The sequence below is a fragment of the Bos grunniens genome, chromosome 24, assembly GCF_055505025.1.
Source record: "Bos grunniens cultivar Pamir isolate PY7600 chromosome 24, Bosgru_T2T1.0, whole genome shotgun sequence".
NCBI classification, from domain to species: domain Eukaryota; kingdom Metazoa; phylum Chordata; class Mammalia; order Artiodactyla; family Bovidae; genus Bos; species Bos grunniens.
The window spans coordinates 36,425,537-36,444,834 of NC_141188.1; the positions used below are offsets into that span (position 1 = coordinate 36,425,537).

The following is a 19,298-nucleotide window of genomic DNA, read 5'->3' on the forward strand; positions in this document are numbered from 1 at the left end:
GTTTATAGGTAAGTCTTGAACAACAAGAGTAAGTCAGCACGTGGAGCTACAGAGAAACAGCATTCCAGACAAGAAAGAGCGAAGGTATAAACCCTGAGGAGGGAATGAATGGAGAATGCTTGAGTAAGAAGGTCAGTAAGTGAGAGGGAAATGATAGGAGATAAGGTGGCCTGGGTAGCCAGATACCAGACCTCGAAGCTCCTTGGAGGGCAAGGAATTTGGATTTTGTTCCAGGAGTAATGGGAGGTTGCCATAGGGTTTGGGGACAGAGAGGATACCTCTGTTAAAAGGATAATTCTGGCTCTGAATGGAGAAGACATTCTAGGAGGGAGAAGATCATTTCAGTCATTCAAGTGAGAAAAGACAGTGGCTGGAACTATGGTAGGAAAATGGACAGACTGGAAACCTATTCTGGAGACAAAACCTACTGGCAGATTGAATGGGGATATGCTCAGGGAAGGGCTTCCCAGTGGTAAAATGGTAAAGAACCCACCTATCAATGCAGGAGATATAAGAGATGTGAGTTCAATCCCTTGGTCAGGAAGATCCCCTGGAGTAGGAATTGGCAACCCACTCCAGTATTCTTGTCTGGAGAATCCCATGGACAGAGGAGCCTGGTGGGCTACAGTCCTTGAGGTCACAAAGAGTCGGACACAACTGAAGTGACTTAGTACGTATGCTCAGGAAAAGAAAAACATTAAAAAATAACTCTCAGGTTTTTTACTTAAGCAACCAGCTATTGTCATTAACTGAAAGGGGGAGGAAAAGGAGAAAAGCAGGTATGAGGTAGATGGAGTGGTTATGTAGGGGAGTCAAGAATTGCATTTTATACCTATTATATTTGAGAAACCTATTAGATATCCAACCGGAGGTAAAAAGCAGATAGTGGTATGTATGAACCTGGAGTTCTGGGGAAAGATCAGACATACTTCTTTTCATCTAAATGAAAAATATTTTTAGAAAAGTAAATACAAGAGCAGTGGGGACTGTGTCCTTAAATTTACTCTCACATTCTGAAGTGTTGTAAAAACACAGGATGGTGTGAAGTAGTAACTCTAAAACCCCAAACTGAAATATCACTTTTTTTGTTGTTTGCTTGGTGTTCCTACCAACTCAGCTCAAGTATTCTTCCACCAAAAAGACACAGGACTGCCATCTCCTTGTAGCAGAGAATGATCACAATCAGGAAAACTATAGTATGGGCTGAGTTAATAAAGATTTGAAATACTGTATGGATTTGGAAGCAGGTGTATTGATTCACTAGCTCAAGCCTGAACAGAAGTGTCCCTCACCAATGATATATAGGCAGAATCAGCCTTGGGAAGGATCTGTCACTGCTGCTGCATCAAAAGAGCAGATTCTATGAGGGGCAACTGACTAAAGGGTGTTAATAATGCCTTTTGCAGGGGTAGGCGGAGTTAGGTCAACAGAATTTCATAGAGACATAAACACCTTCTGACTGGTTGTTCCTCAACACAGCCTCAGCTTTGGATTGATTGGCTTTCTTACTCAACTACACATTCATCCATTCATCTTACTCAATACATGATTCACCCTGGATTCAGAGAGGGAGAAAAGGGGGGCAAAAAAGCATTTCAGCTCTTATAAATGGAACTCTTGAAGTCCCAGGAAGAGTGTGTGTGTGTGTGTGTGTGTGTGTGTGTGTGTGTGCGCACGCGCGCGTGCGCTCTGTCGTCCAACTCTTTGTGACCCAGTAAGTATCACATTATAAATTATAAAATAAAACAGGCTCATATAAAAAGCCAACATGTTGAATTTAATAGACATGCAAATATCAAGAATTTTTACTTGGGCTGATTTCTTTACAGTAAGGTCTAACCCCACAAAACCCCTTTGTAAGATCAATAGGGCAGGAAGTGGCAAAGTCATCATCAGTGACCTTAGATCTGTTTGAAGTGCAAAGAAGCAGAGTAACAGCCTACAGGGGAAAACTAACATCACACCTTTGAATCAGTAAGTGAAGAAAGCTCATCATTAATAGCTAACCTATCCTTTAGGGATACTTTCAAAACCAATTAGAAAATCTCTGAAAAATATTATATTTATGGTTAGGAGTTTAGCCCTTCTAAGAATTTTTTTCCCTAGATACATTTCAGAATTAAAAAAAAAAAAACAAATCTACCAGTAACTTTCCATTTGGGAACTTCTTTTTCTATTTTTAATGTAAATCTGAGATTATCTGGCAGTTTCTATGCAAGTCTAGTAAACAACAGTAACTGCACACGGGGGTAAGAATGCGGTGTATATACACTTTGAGTTTTATCTTAAAAGTGCCCGTGCGAAGACCTAGCCTTTAAGAACTTATTGCATTCAAAACACTTGGAGACATGGATAGAAAGTGATCATTAAAACCCTCTGAATATGGAACCCACTTCCTTCCAACAAGTATACTGCTGCAATTCAAGCCTGAGACATACTTTGGGCAGTGAGGTATGTTTCTTCAAATTTTCCAACAAATCCTACTCCACCCCTGGGGGGAAAAAAGACAAAACTTGCACATCTTATATCTTACTCTGCTTTTCTTTAGTTTCCACATATTTATATCTACTTAAAGAGGACAGGAGGAAAAAGAGAAGAGAAAGAAGAGAGAAAGAAGAAAGCAAAAGGCCATCAATGTTTACTTTAATATGGCAGAGTTAAGAAATGGTAGGTTCTATCAAAAGCATCTGGTCTACCAAGGCATCCATGCTCTTTGCTACTCTTCTTGAAGTTTCCTCCTCTTCTCTCTCCCTTCCTCTGTTCTCTACCTTTTAGCAAACCCCTCCCACCCTAGTCTCTACACCACCAATGGCCACACCATACAGAAGCAGGGCAAAAAGTAAATGATGGGTATGTTTCAACAGTCATAATAAATCAGTATAGCATGATAGAGTTAGCCAGTTAAAAAATGTGGTAATTGGTTTGAGCCAAGCTGAGTAAGTATTCCAAATTAGTGATTTTTCTAATCACAACCAGCAATAAAAGGTTGATAGGATTTATCTAAGACATATAATCAAATTATGTCCTAAAACTATTTCTAACCTTTCAATAGGAAAAATGACCCTGTTGCTGTTGTGTGTTCAGTCACTCAGTCCTGTCCGACTTTGTGACCCCATGGACTGTAGCCCACCAGGCTTCTCTGTCCTTGGGATTCTCCAGGCAAGAATACTGGAGTGGGTTGCTAGTTCCTTCTCCAGGCGAACTTCCTAGCAAATCCATATCTCCTGCATTGCAGGCAGACTTTTCACCACTGCACCCCCTGGGAGGCCCCTAAAATGATCACAGGAGACCTAACTGATATTTCAGTTCCACCACTTCTAGGCTTTTTAAAAAATTCACCAATATTTGGGGTTCAAGAGCATGAAAAGAATTCGGGCACCTCAAATGCTTATAATTCATTGGCCTAAAGCTCTCAACAACAAAGGTCTCCAGGAACAAGGTGTACATGGATGTTGTTCAGTTGCTAACAAGTTATTGCTGTTTAAGGTAGGACTACAGACTGCTGTTCAGTCGCTCAGTCATGTTCAACTTTTTGCAACCCTATGGCCTGCAGCATGCCAGGCTTCCCTGTCCTTTACTATTTCCCAGCTCAAATGGACATGCTCAAATTCATGTCCACTGAGTCAGTGATGCTATCCATCCATCTCATCCTCTGCTACCCACTTCTCTTGCCTTCAAACTTTCCCAGCATCAGGGACTTTTCCAATTCAGCTCTTCGCATCAGATGGCCAAAGTATTGGAGTTTCAGCTTCAGCATCAGTCCTTCCAATGCATATTCAGGGTTGATTTCCTTTAGAATTGACTGGCATGATCTCCTTGCAGTCCAAGGAACTCTCAAGAGTCTTCTCCAGCACCACAATTTGAAGGCATCAATTCTTGGGGGGCCGTCCATCTTGGGTGGCCCTGCACGGCATGGCTTATAGCGTCACTGAGTTATGCAAGCCCCTTTGCCACGACAAGGCTGTGATCCACGAAGGGGTGTATACATGGATACTATTTGCTAAAAGGAGGAATTGAGCTCCCAGGGAGGGGGGCAATCTGCTAGCAACAAAGACAATCTGTGACAAAAGAGCCGCCTCTAGGAGGGAGTTTCTGCACACAAACTTCACTCCTAGGATACCAGCGGCCAAGGATGTGCTTCCTCCTGTTAAGTTCTACAAAGCGAACAAAATGCCTTGTCACCCTCACTCCAACAATACACACAGATAAGGGAGGTCCAAATTCCTTTAAGAACCAATGAAATAAATGGCAAATTATCTCAATTACACTAAATGATTCTACGACACTCTGCAAGAACGCTGACATTTTCCTTTGTGAATAGCCTTCTGCCAGATAGCAAACACCCTCCAAATACCAGCCACATGGACAGCATCACAAGTACGGAATTAAACACAGGCTCTACATTCCAAACACTAGAGGACCCAGGAAAGAGTCAAACTTCCTTTGGGCATATGTTAGGCGTGGCTGGATCTTGGGTAACCCTTATGGTGCCAGAAAGGCCTCCCTGAAATTAAGCTGAATAATCCTCTGAGAGGGAGAGTCTGAGAGTCTAACTGTAGGATAGTGTGACTTTATTCAAATAGGCGGCCTTTTTCCTCCCTACTCAAAAATGGTGTGTGTTCTGGAGGGTAGGGAATGGCAGGTATTTCAAGATAATATTTCAAGGAAAGATGATAAGAAAAGCAAGGAAATAGCATAATAATAGCAAAAATATAGCAGTGAAAAAGTTTTCCAGACTAATTTTGTGTAATGCCTGGCCTGTAGGGGGACATATGCGTTAAAAGATATTTCCATTCTTCCTGCTTGTTTTGGGCTGATTTTATAGAACAAAACAATGTAACGACATCAAACCATCTGCAGAGATAAAATCTAGGGACTTTTCAAAACCTAAGCTTGTTTGGAGAAGGGGAGGGGAAGGCAAAGAGGGAACAGAAGTTAGAGGAGGATAGAACAGTGACAAAACTGGCTTTTGAACAAAAGCAAATAGGAGCATAAAACATTTATGGGTGTTTTCATTCATACGATTTCTTCCTAACTCAACGAATACTTTGGCTTATGATGGATTGACGCCACAGTGAAACTCGACAACTTCAAAATCAACTTCATGTTTGGGTTCCATTCTTTCAGGTGATGAATAGTGGGAAATCCGTGAAGGAATGCCAGTTGAAGTCAGTCATTTATCATGAACCAAAATGGCTAAGTGCCCCATAAACTGCAATGATCCATTTCCTATTAGCATCACACAACAGAAGGCAGCCTCATCTGCATTAACAAGTCTTACCACCTCCGCAGGCAGAGAGGCTAATGTTAGGAAATAGGTTATTTTTGTTCTGTTATAAATCCTCATTATTATACCATAAAAAATTCTTTAAGGATATAAACTACTGATTGATACATTAAGGAATTCTTTGAAAAGATCTTCCCCTGCTTAGGTTTTTATGATTATTATATTTTTAAAAATTTAAACCTGGTAAAGTACTTTTACTGTTTTCACTCAGCCTCTACCTGGATTTCTCTACATAATACAAGCTTCTTTTACCATAATGTCAAACATCACGAGACTGCGATTAAAATAATTTCCTGTTTGCCACAACAGTTAGGTGACACTGACACATTTTCAATGTCCTAAGTTTGGCAAATACTAGGTTTCCTAATTCCAAGAAAAGGCATGACCATAGCATGTCATGACTTAAACTAAGACCATTAAAGTGTTAAGTTTAATACTTTTCCCATAAACACAGTCAAATGTGTTAGTGGCTCACATCCACATGACTAGTGACACTCTTGCCTACAAACATGGTCAGGAGTTACCTTCCTCCAACAAATGGCATCACTTCTAAACAGAAAGAAAAAAGAAAAAGAAACCCAAATGGCAAGATGAGAAAAGCAACTAAGGAGAATGGGTACCATTTAAAAAGATGAGGAAAACAGGACTGTTTACTAAGACACTACGAATCCACACTTTTTTAAAACCTCCTCTTTTGAAACGAAGCACTGAAAGCACAAAAAAAGATGTTATCTGATAGTACAACTTTGAGTTAATTTTTAACTGCAGAATGTAATTTAAAATACATAAAGTATTTTTACTGTCTTTGAAGATTCTTCAGCCTTCCCTCTTCCCCTTCATTCTTTTCTTCAAAAGAAACATCAACAAACTTGGAAAACACAACAAATTTGGAAAACAAAAAAGGATATGGCAAACTACTTTTTACCATTAATACTCAATTATGAGCACCCTGAGAACAGTTATTTCAAACAATCATAAATTCCCAAGAGGACAAGAGGAATTAGACAAGGTCCACGTCCTCAAGATGCTTATAATTTACTGAGGAATATAGGATGTATGTGTCAGTCACTCAGTCATGTCTGACTCTTTGTGACCCCATGGACTGTAGCCCACCAGGCTCCTCTGTCCATGAATTCTCCAAGCAAGAACACTGGAGCGGGTTGTCATTTCCTTCTCCAGGAATATAGGACACCTTCATAAATAAGAAAAATGTTTTAAAAACCCTGCAGCAACATGGACGGGCCTAGAGATTGTCATACTGAGTGAAGTAAGTCAGACAGAGAAAGACAAATACAAATGATATCACTTATATGTGGAATCTTAAAAATGGTACAGATGAACTTATTTACAAAGCAGAAATAGAGCTGTAAATATAAAAAAACAATCTTATGGTTATCATGGCTGAATGGGGGGGATAAACTGGGAGACTAAGATTGACATAGACATACTTCTATATACAAAATAGATAAGTAATAGGAACCTACAGGTAGAACAGGGAACTCTGCTCAGTACTCTATAAAAACCTATATAGGAAAACAATCTAAAAGAGTGGATATATTGCACACCTATAACTGACTCACTTTGCTGTCCAGCAGAAAGTAACACAATATTGTAAATCACCTATACTCCAATAAAAAAGTCTTTAAAACCTTGAGTGAATTATTACAAAATCAGTATATACCATAATACTTTTAAAATATCAGGACTAAAAAAAAATACTTGATGACTCATTAAAAAAGATTTTTGGAAATAGAGAAAGAGAGAATAGACTATGAGCTGGGGTGACTCAGGAAGAATTCATGGAAGAAGACAGCTTAAGTTTGGTGTCGAAGAGTGAGCAAGTTAGTGGACTGATAAATTCAGTATTTTTTTCCAAACAAAATAATCTCCAAAAATATACAGGCTCCCCTAAAAGTGTTGTCCCAACTAGAATACTGTTGTCCCAACTCAGAATACATCATTCTGAGTCTCCACAAGAGCCAGCCTTTCATACTTGGACTTTTAACCTCTCCATTTCCTGAAATTCTCCCTCGCTGCCCATTCACCAAATGATGACCATCATTGTTATCCTTTCTCCTTTGAAATCACTAATAACCCTCAAGTCAGAAGATCCCACCCACCAAGAACTAGAGGATCCTGCAGAGTTAGGGTTGCCTGTTTATGACCTTATTTATGTCAAGTAGATTTTAATCATCAGAAACTTTCCTGACTCTCTGAGAGGATGCCCTACAAGGATACTAAAATAAAACAAAAAGTTATAAGGGGACTCCAAAAATGTGTCTGTTACTATTTCTTCCAAGCTCTGCCCTGGAGATTTGGGGACAGGTATTTACATGTTATACAGATTCCTAAAGCATGATCAAGCTCTTAACTCTTAGCCTTTCTCAACTTTCGTGGGAATTATTGCAACACGTAGACCATGTCTCCCCAACCCTAGAACATCCCGCCTAGTGCATTCCATGTGCTTCTGCCAGGAAAATCTTTCTAGACTACAAAACACTACACAGAACCCCTTTGGATAAAAAGCCTCCAGGGGATCGTCACTACTGATAGAGTGCAGTCCAGTTCTTGAGCTGGTGCTGCCCTGCCTTTTTCCCCCTCAAGGCACCCAGAGAGAACACAAGAATATTTATAGAGCACAGATAACCAGAGATGTCTTGCAACAAGAAATACAAGCGTCCCCAGCAGCTTGAGGGCAAAGTAGTATCACTGCCTACCTGTAATTCATTCCTAGCCTAGCACAAGAAAATCTGGTTAGGTGATCTGCCCTCTTCAGCCATATCTCTCTTTTTTCCTCTACAGCAGGGAGTCTCAAACTGTACTGTGCATACAGGCCACCGGGGATCTTGTGAACATGAAAATTCTGATTCACTAAGTCCGAGATGAGACTTGAAGTTCAGGATTTCTAACAAGCTTCCAGGTGGGGACGGCTCTGCTGGTCCGAGGACTGAATTTTGAGTAATGGAGATGATGGCAGTGGTTCTCAGGCTGTCCACGAAAATCACCTGTGAAGCTTAAAAAAGTCAGCTGCCTAGGTTACAACTCAAACCAACCAGAATCTTTAGGGGAGCTATTTTTAAAGCTCCCTAGGTAATTTTATTATTTTTTATTTTATTTATTTATTGGCTGCATCATACAGCATGTGGGACCTTAGTTCCCCAGTCAGGGATAGAACCCGTGTCCCCTGCATTGGAAGCACTGAGTCTTAATCACTGGACCACCAGGGAAGTCCCTCCCCAGATGATTTCAATACGCAGCCAAAGTTGCATTTTCTACTTGAGCCAGACCATTCTCTCATCATTCCCCATTCCTTCTCTGCTCAGCTAAGTCCTACCCTTCTCACAGGGCCTGATGTTAGTCCTCCTCTGGGAAGCTTCTCCAGCTGTGGATAACATTAGCTCAGACCCTCTAGACTGTCTATTCCGTCCTTGCCCTCTGCCCTGAATCAGCAGTGGTGTGCGCAGTGCTCCAAACAGGTGCTGCTGATTACCTGTCTTTACACGCTCAGGCCTGGCAGGAACAAATGTTAGATGTATGACTTTGAGATGGACTTTTGGGGAAATTCAGCAAATAACAGCAAGGGAGTTCTTTCACGTCTGAATTGAAAAACACAGGTACTGTCTCAGTCAGGAAGGAATATTTTCAGGCCTTGACCGTGCTTGCCAGTTAACCTCAGTTAGGTTCCTCTCCGTTAAGGATAGCAGAGCTTCTATCCAGTCACTAAGATCTGCTCTCAAAAAAGGGTGAAAAGGAAGAAAGAAGCTGGAGTCCAGGGTCATGACCTTTAGGGTAAGATGTGGAGAGGCTCAAATAACAAGCCATTCCCCCCACAGGGAAGCAAGAATTCTCTGGGAATGATGGTCATGGGAGCCCATTCAAATTTGGGAATGAATGCACTGGCTCCTCCAGTTTAACTAATTCCCTAACTACTCCAATTTAGGATATAAAAGACTCCTAGTGCCAATAATATACAGAAAAAGCAAGGAGTTGTCAATTGAGGTATTCTCAAAACCTGAGTTCACAAAACGCTTAGTATTAACTAAGAACAGACAATCTCATAATATCAGTCTCTATGCCAGAAAAACGTTTTCAATATGAAACTGGAAAAATTTTAAAACAAAAGGAGTGGACTTCGAGTGGTGGGAACATGTCACAAAAGACAGACCAAGGGAAATACATCATAATTCCAAACTGAGAAGAATTTGAAATGAGAGACAGAGGGTCACTGATGAAGATATTGATCTCTGAAGTAACAGGTCTGGATTCAAATTCTGACTCTGTCCACTTTGTGTCTGCAGGCAAATTCCTTTACCTTTGTAGGCCTCAGTTTTCTCTCCGTGAAATGGGGATCCTAAGGGCAACTCATGCGTCTGTTTTACATGATAAATGGGGCCGTTTCTCCAACAATGCCTACCATACTGGTAGGCATTGTTTTATTTTAAATACTTTTTAATTTTATTTTAAATACCATAAGTGTTTAAAATGTTAAATTTGTTTTTAATCTGTTCAGATAGGCCTTTACCACAAGAGCTATGTCACAGAGTATATTATTGCAGTGATCTACACTTAGACCTTACCAAGCCACACTTACCAAGCCACCGGAACCTACATACATACATGTTTTTTATGCTTCAGTGCTTTTGCACTCTGCATTTTACCTGGAATGAACCCTCCCAATTTCCTGTCCTTTGCCTCTGTCAAAATAATTAAAAGAATTACTCCTATTATTATTATTTCGTTTCAAAGTCTCACTCCCATGGAATCTCCTCTCCTCTGGGTTCGTTCCCTGTCACCTCCCCATTGGAGGCTGTCTCCTGTGCTCCTTGTTTGTTGTTCCGTCGCTAAGTCGTGTCTGGCTCTTTGCAACCCCGTGAACTGCAGCATGCCAGGCTCCCTGTCCTTCACTATCCCCTGGAGTTTGCTCAAACTCTTGTCTATTGAGTTGGTGATGCCATCCAACCATCTCATCCTCTGTCACCCCCTTCTCTTCCTGCCCTTAATCTTTCCCAGCATCAGGGTCTTAAGTCCTATGCTCCTAGAACATATCATAGGGACCTATATTGGAGTACAGATCATACTCTGAGTTGTGAGCACCTGTGATTCTTTCTCTCATTTGTGAATTTACAGAGCCATGCTGTCCAAAGTGGTCACCACTAGCCTCATGTGCCACTATTAATATTTAAATTAATTAAACATAAATTAAAACTCCCAGTTCCTCAGTCTCATGAGCCACATATCAAGTGTTCAAGAGACACAAGGGTCTATGAATACCATATTGGGCCATCATCACAGAATATTCTCTTGAACAGCAATATTCAGGAGCTTCCCTGGTGGCTCAGTGGTAAAGAATCTGCCTGCAATGTGGGACACACAGGTTCACTCCCTGGGTTGGGAAGATCCCCTGGAGGAGGAAATAGCAACCTACTCTAATATTCTTGTCTACAGAATTCCATGGACAGAGGAGCCTGATGGGCTACAGTCCACGGGGCAGCAAAGAGTCAGACACAACTGAGCAACCAAACAACAACAAATTCATCCTCTTGTGCAAGGATTATGTCTTGTTTTTTCCTAGTGCCTCACACTTACTATAATGAGTTTGTAAATGCAAGACAATATCAACAAACACAAGCATGTCTATATACACTCTTTCAGCTGAAAGAGAAAGGATTAATTATTCATTAATGTTTCAGCCTACAAGAGAAAATATAAATACCTAGCATGACCACAAGGCAGGCAATGAATAAAGGATGTTTAATCATGCTTCCCAGGTGGCACTAGTGGTAAAGAACCTGCCTACCAATGCAGGAGACATAAGAGATGTGGGTTTGATCCCTGGGTTGGGAAGATCCCCTGGAGAAGGAGTTGGCAACTCACTCCGGTATTCTTGCCTGGAGAATTTCATGGACAGAGGAGCCTGGTGGGCTACAGTCCATGGATCACAAAGAATTGGACACAACTGAGCAACTTTCAGGACAGGAATCATGTGAATGAAGTTGGGTAAGAAGTCGAATTCCTTGCCTTCTGTTATAAGTCATGGTTATTCAGCCAGACAACTATTAAAATTTTATTTTAAGGAAAGTCAGTACAATGGCTGAGTGGTCAGTCCTGTTTGGTGGTTTGGTTGTATCTTGCCTGCCTCATCTGGCCAAGTCCATTTGCTCCTTAATCTCAGCCCCACTGTTTATCCCTCACGTGAAAGCCTGTAAAGCACCTCTGAGATGTCTCCAACAGAGTCAGACCAGGTCAACAGAAAGCATTTCCCCGCAGGGCAGAGCAGGCAGCAAGACCATTCCTCTGAATCCTGCTTTCTTCCCAATGATTTCCCCAGCCTCTCTCTGTCCCTCAACCACCCTGAACAAAGATGCTGAGATACCAGTTACTGAACTGCCCTGCTTCATGACACGATACCACCCAGTTCAGTGTTGGTCATCTCTTCCCTTGTCCCTCCCCAAAGCATTCAAACAAGTCCAGATCCGACAAAAAGATCTGTATTTTGCTTGTTGAATGCCCCAAAGTACCCCTGCTGTGCTCTCTCCTTGCTGTCTCAAGTTAACAAATTTAACTTTCCCGCAGACTTACCCTATGACCAAATTTCAGGACCCAGCCTATCATGGCATTCATTGTGTGCCACCTAATTCTCCAAGAAGAAAGTAACAGAATATTTTTTGTTCATTGATTTGCTGATCAAGAGCCATGCTTGTGGTCTTCCTTGGTGGCTCAGTGGTAAAGAATCTGCCTGTAATGCAGGAGACCCAGGTTCAATCCTTGGGTCAGGAAGATCCCCTGGAGAAGGAAATAGAAACCCACTCCAGTATTCTTGCCTGGGAGATCCTACGGACAGAGGAGCCTGGTGGGCTACAGTCCACGGGGTCACAAAGAACTGGACACAACTGAGCGACAGAGCATGCATGCATGCAAGGAAGCCAGACAGGACACATTCAAGTTCTACTTTCAACTGGAATTACAAATAGGAAGTGACATTTCCCTCAGAGATAGCTTAAAACACCCCATCTACTGCCATGCCACGCAAAGCACATTCAGCTCACAGAGAAAATAAACAGGCGTTTCATCAAGAGACTGCTGAAAAGAAAAGAGGCACAAAACGGCAGCACTATAAATGGATAATGTGAATAACCAGCAAAAGCAAAGAATATTCACAGAAAGAACAGCCTTGTATAGAAACCAAGCACGTGACGTTGTATTTGAGCCTGCCCTGGAACAAGTACATCAGTAAAACACAAGGACCTTTCTACTCTTCTGTGACTTGGAATTAAGGTTCTCAAGCAAGGGGGCAGACCTCATCCCCACACACAAGTTGCTGATGGGAGACACAGAGAGAGTTCAACCCAGATCACAGCAAGGCTTGGTGCCTGGCTATCACCAGCTTCTCAGAGAGGAAGAAATGGAAAACCCATCAACACACTTACAGCTCACACCATAGAATATTCAGAGTAAACTATATAGACCAGCGATTCTTACTTCACAAGGGTGGCTTCTGTTATCTCTCAAAAATCTTTCAGGCTTTCAGGGTCATCGCATAGAGACACCTGCACACGTGAGGTGTGGTGGTGGTTTCAGGGCTCCCAGAAATTCCACAGTCCACCCTCTCGTGCCCCAAAGTAGTCTCTACTTCATTCATTCTCTTTCTTTAAGGTTTGAGGCCCCAGGGAAATGCATGAATGTAGCCCTACAAGGAAAGCCCAGGGCACTAGTTATTTCTCCGCTTCACAGTTCACTCCAAGATTGGCTGATTCATAAGTTCAGCATGTTGTTTAACACAAAGCCATCATGTTCATAGTATCTTCGGGAAACATGGTTCCTCTCTGCTTCTCTCCATTAGTAGTATAAAAGAATAAAAAAGAATAAAAATACAAGTTTTCTCTGACCCTGCATGCATTCACCCAACACACACTGCATACAGGTAGTACCCCAGGTCCTCAGGAACACGAAAGAGAAAAAGCACTTACTCCGTAATGGTGAAATGAACACGTGTTCAGCAGGGAAATGCCCCAGGTGTCCCTTACATGGGCTGACAGTGAGTCAGAGGAGGCTTCACCACAGAGGTAACACGGAGCTGAATGAAGTCAGGCTTTCCTCAGGCAAACGTGTCCGTGAGGTCAGGGGCAGGGGGGAGCATTCCAGGCCAGCCGAGGGGACAGTGCGTGCAAAGTCACTGAGATGTGAGAACGCCTGGGTTTCAGGAACAAAGGGGCAAGTTCTCAGTGCAGCTCGGGCACAGCCTAGGCAGGTGGGAGAGGAGATGAAACAGCCAGATTACAAGGGGTAATCACCTGGCTGAAGAATATGACAGAACGTTGGCCTAGGAATCATTTTTAGTGAATGGTATCAGTGGAATGATAAAGAAAACTCCTTCAGAGAATGACTTGCTTGCCTGGAAAAACATTAGGCAAGCAGCAGGACAAGTATTGCTTGCTATGAAGTTAGGGAGTTTGGGATGGACATGTACACATTGCTATATTTAAAATGGATAACCAACAAGGACCGATTGTACAGCATAGGGAACTCTGCTCAACGTTACGTCGCAACCCAGATGGGAGGGGAGTCTGGGGGAGAACTGATACAGGTACATGTATGTCTTGAGTCCCTTCGCTGTTCAACTGAAACTATCATAACATTGTGAATTGGCTATACCTCAGTACAAAATAAAAAGCTTTCTTAAAAATGGAAAAAAAATTTGTTAATAAATGAATTGTTTCAATCAAAAAAAGAGAAGTCTCTTTACCTACATGACAGAAACTAATACCACTTATACAGGTCTGCTAAGCCTTGCACACTTTGAGCCTACAATAAAGGTTCACCATAAATTTGAGATGTCCTGTTTTAAAAGAGCTGAGTTTGGGGAGTTTGAGGGGGAAATAATATGTAAACAATGATTTAGAAAGAGAAATGGAGCCACCTGCCCAGTAGTTAGGGATTAGATAAGTATTTATATAAAATGTAATTTTTTTTTAAAGTAATAACATTCACATTAGAGTATTGTGATATCAAGATAAAACAAACTTAGTGGTTTTAATACCAAAAGATGAATCATCCATTTCATACAAAATAAGAGCAACTTACCTGAAATACACCCATTTGAATGCAGAGTTCCAAAGACTGGTGAGGAGAGATAAGAAAGCCTTCCTCAGCGATCAATGCAAAGAAATAGAGGAAAACAACAGAACGGGAAAGACTAGAGATCTCTTCAAGAAAATTAGAGATATCAAGGGAACATTTCATGCAAGGATGGGCACAATAAAGGACAGAATCAGTATGGACATAACAGAAGCAGAAAAGATTAAGAAGAGGTGGCAAGAACACACAGAAGAACTATACAAAAAAGATCTTCATGACGCAGATAACCGTGATGTGATCATCCACCTAGAGCCAGACATCCTGGAATTTGAAGTCAAGTGAACCTCAGGAGGCAAAGCTAGTGGAGGTGATGGAATTCCAGATGAGCTATTTCAAATCCTAAAAGATGATGCTGTGAAAGTGCTGCACTCAATATGCCAGCATATTTGGAAAACTCAGCAGTGACTACAGGACTGGAAAAGGTCAGTTTTCATTCCAATCCCAAAGAAGGGCAATGCCAAAGAATGTTCAAACTACCGCACAATTGCACTCATCTCACACACTAGCAAAGTAATGCTCAAAATTCTCCAAGACAGGCTTCAACAGTATATGAACCGTGAACTTCCAGATGTTCAAGCTGTATTTAGAAGAGGCAGAGGAACCAGAGATCAAATTGCCAACATCTGCTGGATCATTGAAAAAATGAGAGAGTTCCAGAAAAATGTCTACTTTTGCTTTATTGACTATACCAAAGCTGTTGACTGTGTGGATCACAACAAACTGGAAAATTCTTCAAGAGATAGGAATACCAGACCACCTGACCTGCCTCCTGAAAAATCTGTATGCAGGTCAAGAAGTAACAGTTGGAAATGGACATGGAACAACAGACTGGTTCCAAATTGGGAAAGGAATATGTCAAGGCTGTATATTGTCACCCTGCTTATTTAACTTCTATGCAGAGTACATCATGAGAAATGCTGGACTCGATGAAGCACAAACTGGAATCAAGATTGCCAGGAGAAATATCAGTAACCTCAGATATGCAGATGACACCACCCTTATGGCAGAAATCGAAGAAGAACTAAAGAGCCTTTTAATGAAAGTGAAAGAGGAGAGTGAAAAAGTTGGCTTAAGACTCAACATTCAGAAAACTATGATCATGACATCCGGTCTCATCACTTGATGGCAAATAGATGGGGAAACAATGGAAACAGTGACAGACTTTATTTTGGGGGCCTCCAAAATCACTGCAGATGGTGACTGCAGCCATGAAATTAAAAGACACTTGCTCCTTGGAAGAAAAGCTATGACCAATCTAGACAGCATGTCAAAAAGCAGAGACATTACTTTGCCAGCAAAGGTCTGTCTAGACAAAGCTATGGTTTTTCCAGTGGTCATGCATGGATGTGAGAGTTGGACTGTAAAGAAAGTTGAGTGCCGAAGAATTGATGCTTTTGAACTGTGGTGTTGGAGAAGATCTTGAGAGTCCCTTGGACAGCAAGGAGATCAAACAGTCAATCCTAAAGGAAATCAGTCCTGAATATTCATTGGAAGGACTGATGCTGAAGCTGAAACTTCAATATTTTGGCTACCTGTTACAAAGAACTGACTCATTGGAAAAGACCCTGATGCTGCTGGGAAAGATTCTAGGCAGGAAGAGAAGGGAACAACAAGAGGATGAGAGGGTTGGACAGCATCACCGACTCGATGGATATGACTCTGAGCAAGCTCTGGAAGTTGGTGAAGGACAGGGAAGCCTGGTATGCTGCAGTCCATGGGGTCACAAAGAGTTGGACACGACTGAGCGACTGAACTTAACTAACTGACTGATCTGAAAAATAAAGGCTGAAAGCTTACTTTATCCTTGGAATATGGTACGACCACTAGATTTTATGGAAGCCTCCTTATTCTCTTTTTTGGCTATACCTGGAAGGTAATTAAAAGGATCTATTTGGCAGCTGAATGTAGAAGGAGGATAGGAAACCGGGTGTTCATGCTATTATATTTTTTAACAGAAATACTCCAAGGCCATGTAGAAGCCAATGGCAACCCACTCCAGTACTCTTGCCTGGAAAATCCCATGGACAGAGGAGCCTGGTAGGCTACAGTCCATGAGGTCGCTAAGAGTCGGACACGACTGAGCGACTTCCCTTTCACTTTTCACTTTCATGCATTGGAGAAGGAAATAGCAACCCACTCCAGTGTTCTTGCCTGGAGAATCCCAGGGATGGAGGAGCCTGGTGGGCTGCCGTCTATGGGGTCGCACAGGGTCGGACACAACTGAAGCGACTTAGCAGCAGCAGCAGCAGCACTCCAAGGCCAAAGCTCACTTTTGTTGTTGTTGTTTAGCCGCTAAGTCATGTCTGATTCTTTGTGACCCCATGGACTATAGCCAGCTTGGCTTCTCTATCCATGGGATTTCCCAGGCAAGAATACTGGAGTGGATTGCCATTTCCTTCTCCAGGAGATCTTTCCAACCCAGGGATCAAACCCGCGTCTCCTGCTTGGAAGGTGGATTCTTCACCACTGAACCACCAGGGAAGCCTAAAGTCCACTTTACCTTCTCCATTTCCCAAAAGCCAAGTAGCAACACAGCATTTGTCACAACCACAAAGACAGGGCAGGAGGTCACTAGAAGCTGTTATAACCTTTCTCAGTCCTCATAGCCAATGAGCTATTGGTTATGAATAAGTAGTTCAGATGGAGCCCTTTGTTGCATTTGCCCCAAACACTCTGCATTTTCAGCAGGGAAACCTTTTTGCTGTCATAATTCTGGAAGCAATTACTAGCAACCCAGAATGGAACCTGTTGCTATGGTAATGGCATACCACCAGCAACTATCACCCATGGTCAAATATATATATACCATCTAATGAAAAATATGTATACCATCTAATGAATCCGCCTGCAGTGCAGGAGACCCTGATTCGATTCCTGGGTCAGGAAGATCTGCTGAAGAAGGGATAGGCTACCAGCTCCAATATCCTTGGGCTTCGCTTGTGGCTCAGCTGGTAAAGAATCCACCTGCAATGTGTGAGACCTGGGTTCAATCCCTGGGTTGGGAAAATCCCCTGGAGAAGGGAAAGGCTACCCACTCCAGTATTCTGGCTTGGAGAATTCCACGGTCCGTATAGTCCATGGGGTCTCAAAGAGTTGGACATGACTGATCGACTTTAACTTTCTAGTTTAATTACCTAGATAAAGCAGTAAAAAAAAAAACAGGTTATCACAGAAACTGTATTTTTCTCATTCAGATAAACAGACTGTTCCCCATCCTACACAAAATCAAGGGCAAGATTGAATGCAAAGTAAACTGGAATCAACTGGCACAAAATTATTACTTAAGCCAGTGTCAGCAAAATGGTAGTTTACATTCCATACAAACAGGTATGTATATTGAGGATAGGACTAAAAAGCATATTTTACTGAAGCTCCCCTCTGGTGAATCTTCACCATCGTATACTCCAGGGAACCAGAAAGAAAGAGATGACTGTTAGCATTTCCTTACAGTAAGTCAGAGTCCTCTCCATGCATTGGGCAGCTCCATCTGTAATTCACAATCTTCATCTTCCCATCCTCGGGCCTCAAGAGAGTGAGCAAGAAAGAGAAAGAAAGGTGATGACCTTACAAAATTTATGCCACTTCTTTCAATCCCTCAGTCAAGAAGAAGTCACCATAAACTAAGTCTGTTCAGAATAACAGGGTGACAGATATGCTCAGTGACAAGAGGAGTCATATCTAAAATCAGAACAAGCTGCTTAAACCGGGGGCTGTCCCCATATTTCTTGCCAGCTATGGCCTTGGAAATGCAAGGAAGAAGACTGGGAAGAAAGGTTCCAACATCCAGTGCCCCTGGAAAGAAGAAAGCATAACAGGAGATGTGGGAGAGTGTGCCTTGTGTTTCAAAAGTGCGTCTGTCTTTCTGGTCTGTCTCAGACTTGCTCTTCTCTGCTACCACATGGCCCCTCAACCTCCTCATTACACCAGTTTTAGGACACACACAGTGTACGGGTATGTAGGTGCGTTTTAATGAAAGGGGATAGTTACTAAGACTATCATTGCTGTTAAAGTAACTTTCCTCATTTCAAAATGGGAATAGTAGTATCTACCTCACATGGGTTGCTATGAGGAATAATTTAAAGGAAATGATTTTATAAGCTGTAAAGCATTGTTATCAAATGTTATTTCCGAGTATAACAGTGCCTTGCAACAGACATTTATCATTTCCTTATTGGCAATGTATTTTATCAACCTCCCAAAGTATATATTACGAAGTTAAATAAAACATTTCTGTATCCCCTTGCTATCTTTCACTATTAAAAAAGAACTACATGAGGGACTTCCAAGGTGGTCCAGTGGTTAAGAATCTACCTTCCAATGGAAGGGACGTGGTTTCAATTCCTGGTCAGGGAACTAAGATTCCACATGTCTCATGGCTAAAGACCCAGAATATAAACAACAGAAGCAATATTGTAACAGGTTCAATAAAGACTTTAAAAATGGCCCACATCAAAAAAAACTTTTCTTTAAAGACAGGTAGAATGTCACCCAGAGAATGCCAGAAAAATAGAAGAGAGCTGTTTTCCTTAAATATAACTTTCCACATTTCTTTGGAGTTTGAAAAGTATAGGTTATACAAAAGGAGTATTTTTAGCTCAGCTCTCAAAAATCTCCTAGATGTATGCTCAGAGACAAACTATGAAAACAACAATATTTAATTAATATGAAATGTAGCCTTTTCATTTTTAGTTACTATTGATAAGGAAGAAATAACCCTGTTGGCATTCTTCAAAGCTGAGCTCACCACCATTCATTAATATGCAGTGCAAACTGGTCAGCTCAGAGGAGTGGTGCTTGGTCCAAAATCAGCAACCTGGCTGCAGCCCTGCAGGGGTACAGACACGTTCACTGCAGAAATGAGGGACCGTAAAACTGC

The 19,298-nt window shown here is 41.7% G+C and overlaps 1 protein-coding gene across 8 annotated transcripts in view; it reads right to left on the reverse strand.

Moving 5' to 3' along the window:
• GREB1L (GREB1 like retinoic acid receptor coactivator) overlaps positions 1 to 19,298 on the reverse strand; it is a 250,871-nt gene that overhangs the window by 173,348 nt on the left and 58,225 nt on the right. The window contains exon 2 of one of the 8 annotated variants that reach the window (XM_086372998.1): positions 13,255 to 13,527. The exons of the other annotated variants lie outside the window; for them this stretch is intronic. The gene's annotated coding sequence lies outside the window, so the exon portion shown is untranslated. The remainder of the gene's footprint in view (positions 1 to 13,254; positions 13,528 to 19,298) is intronic. 8 annotated transcript variants of the gene reach the window in all.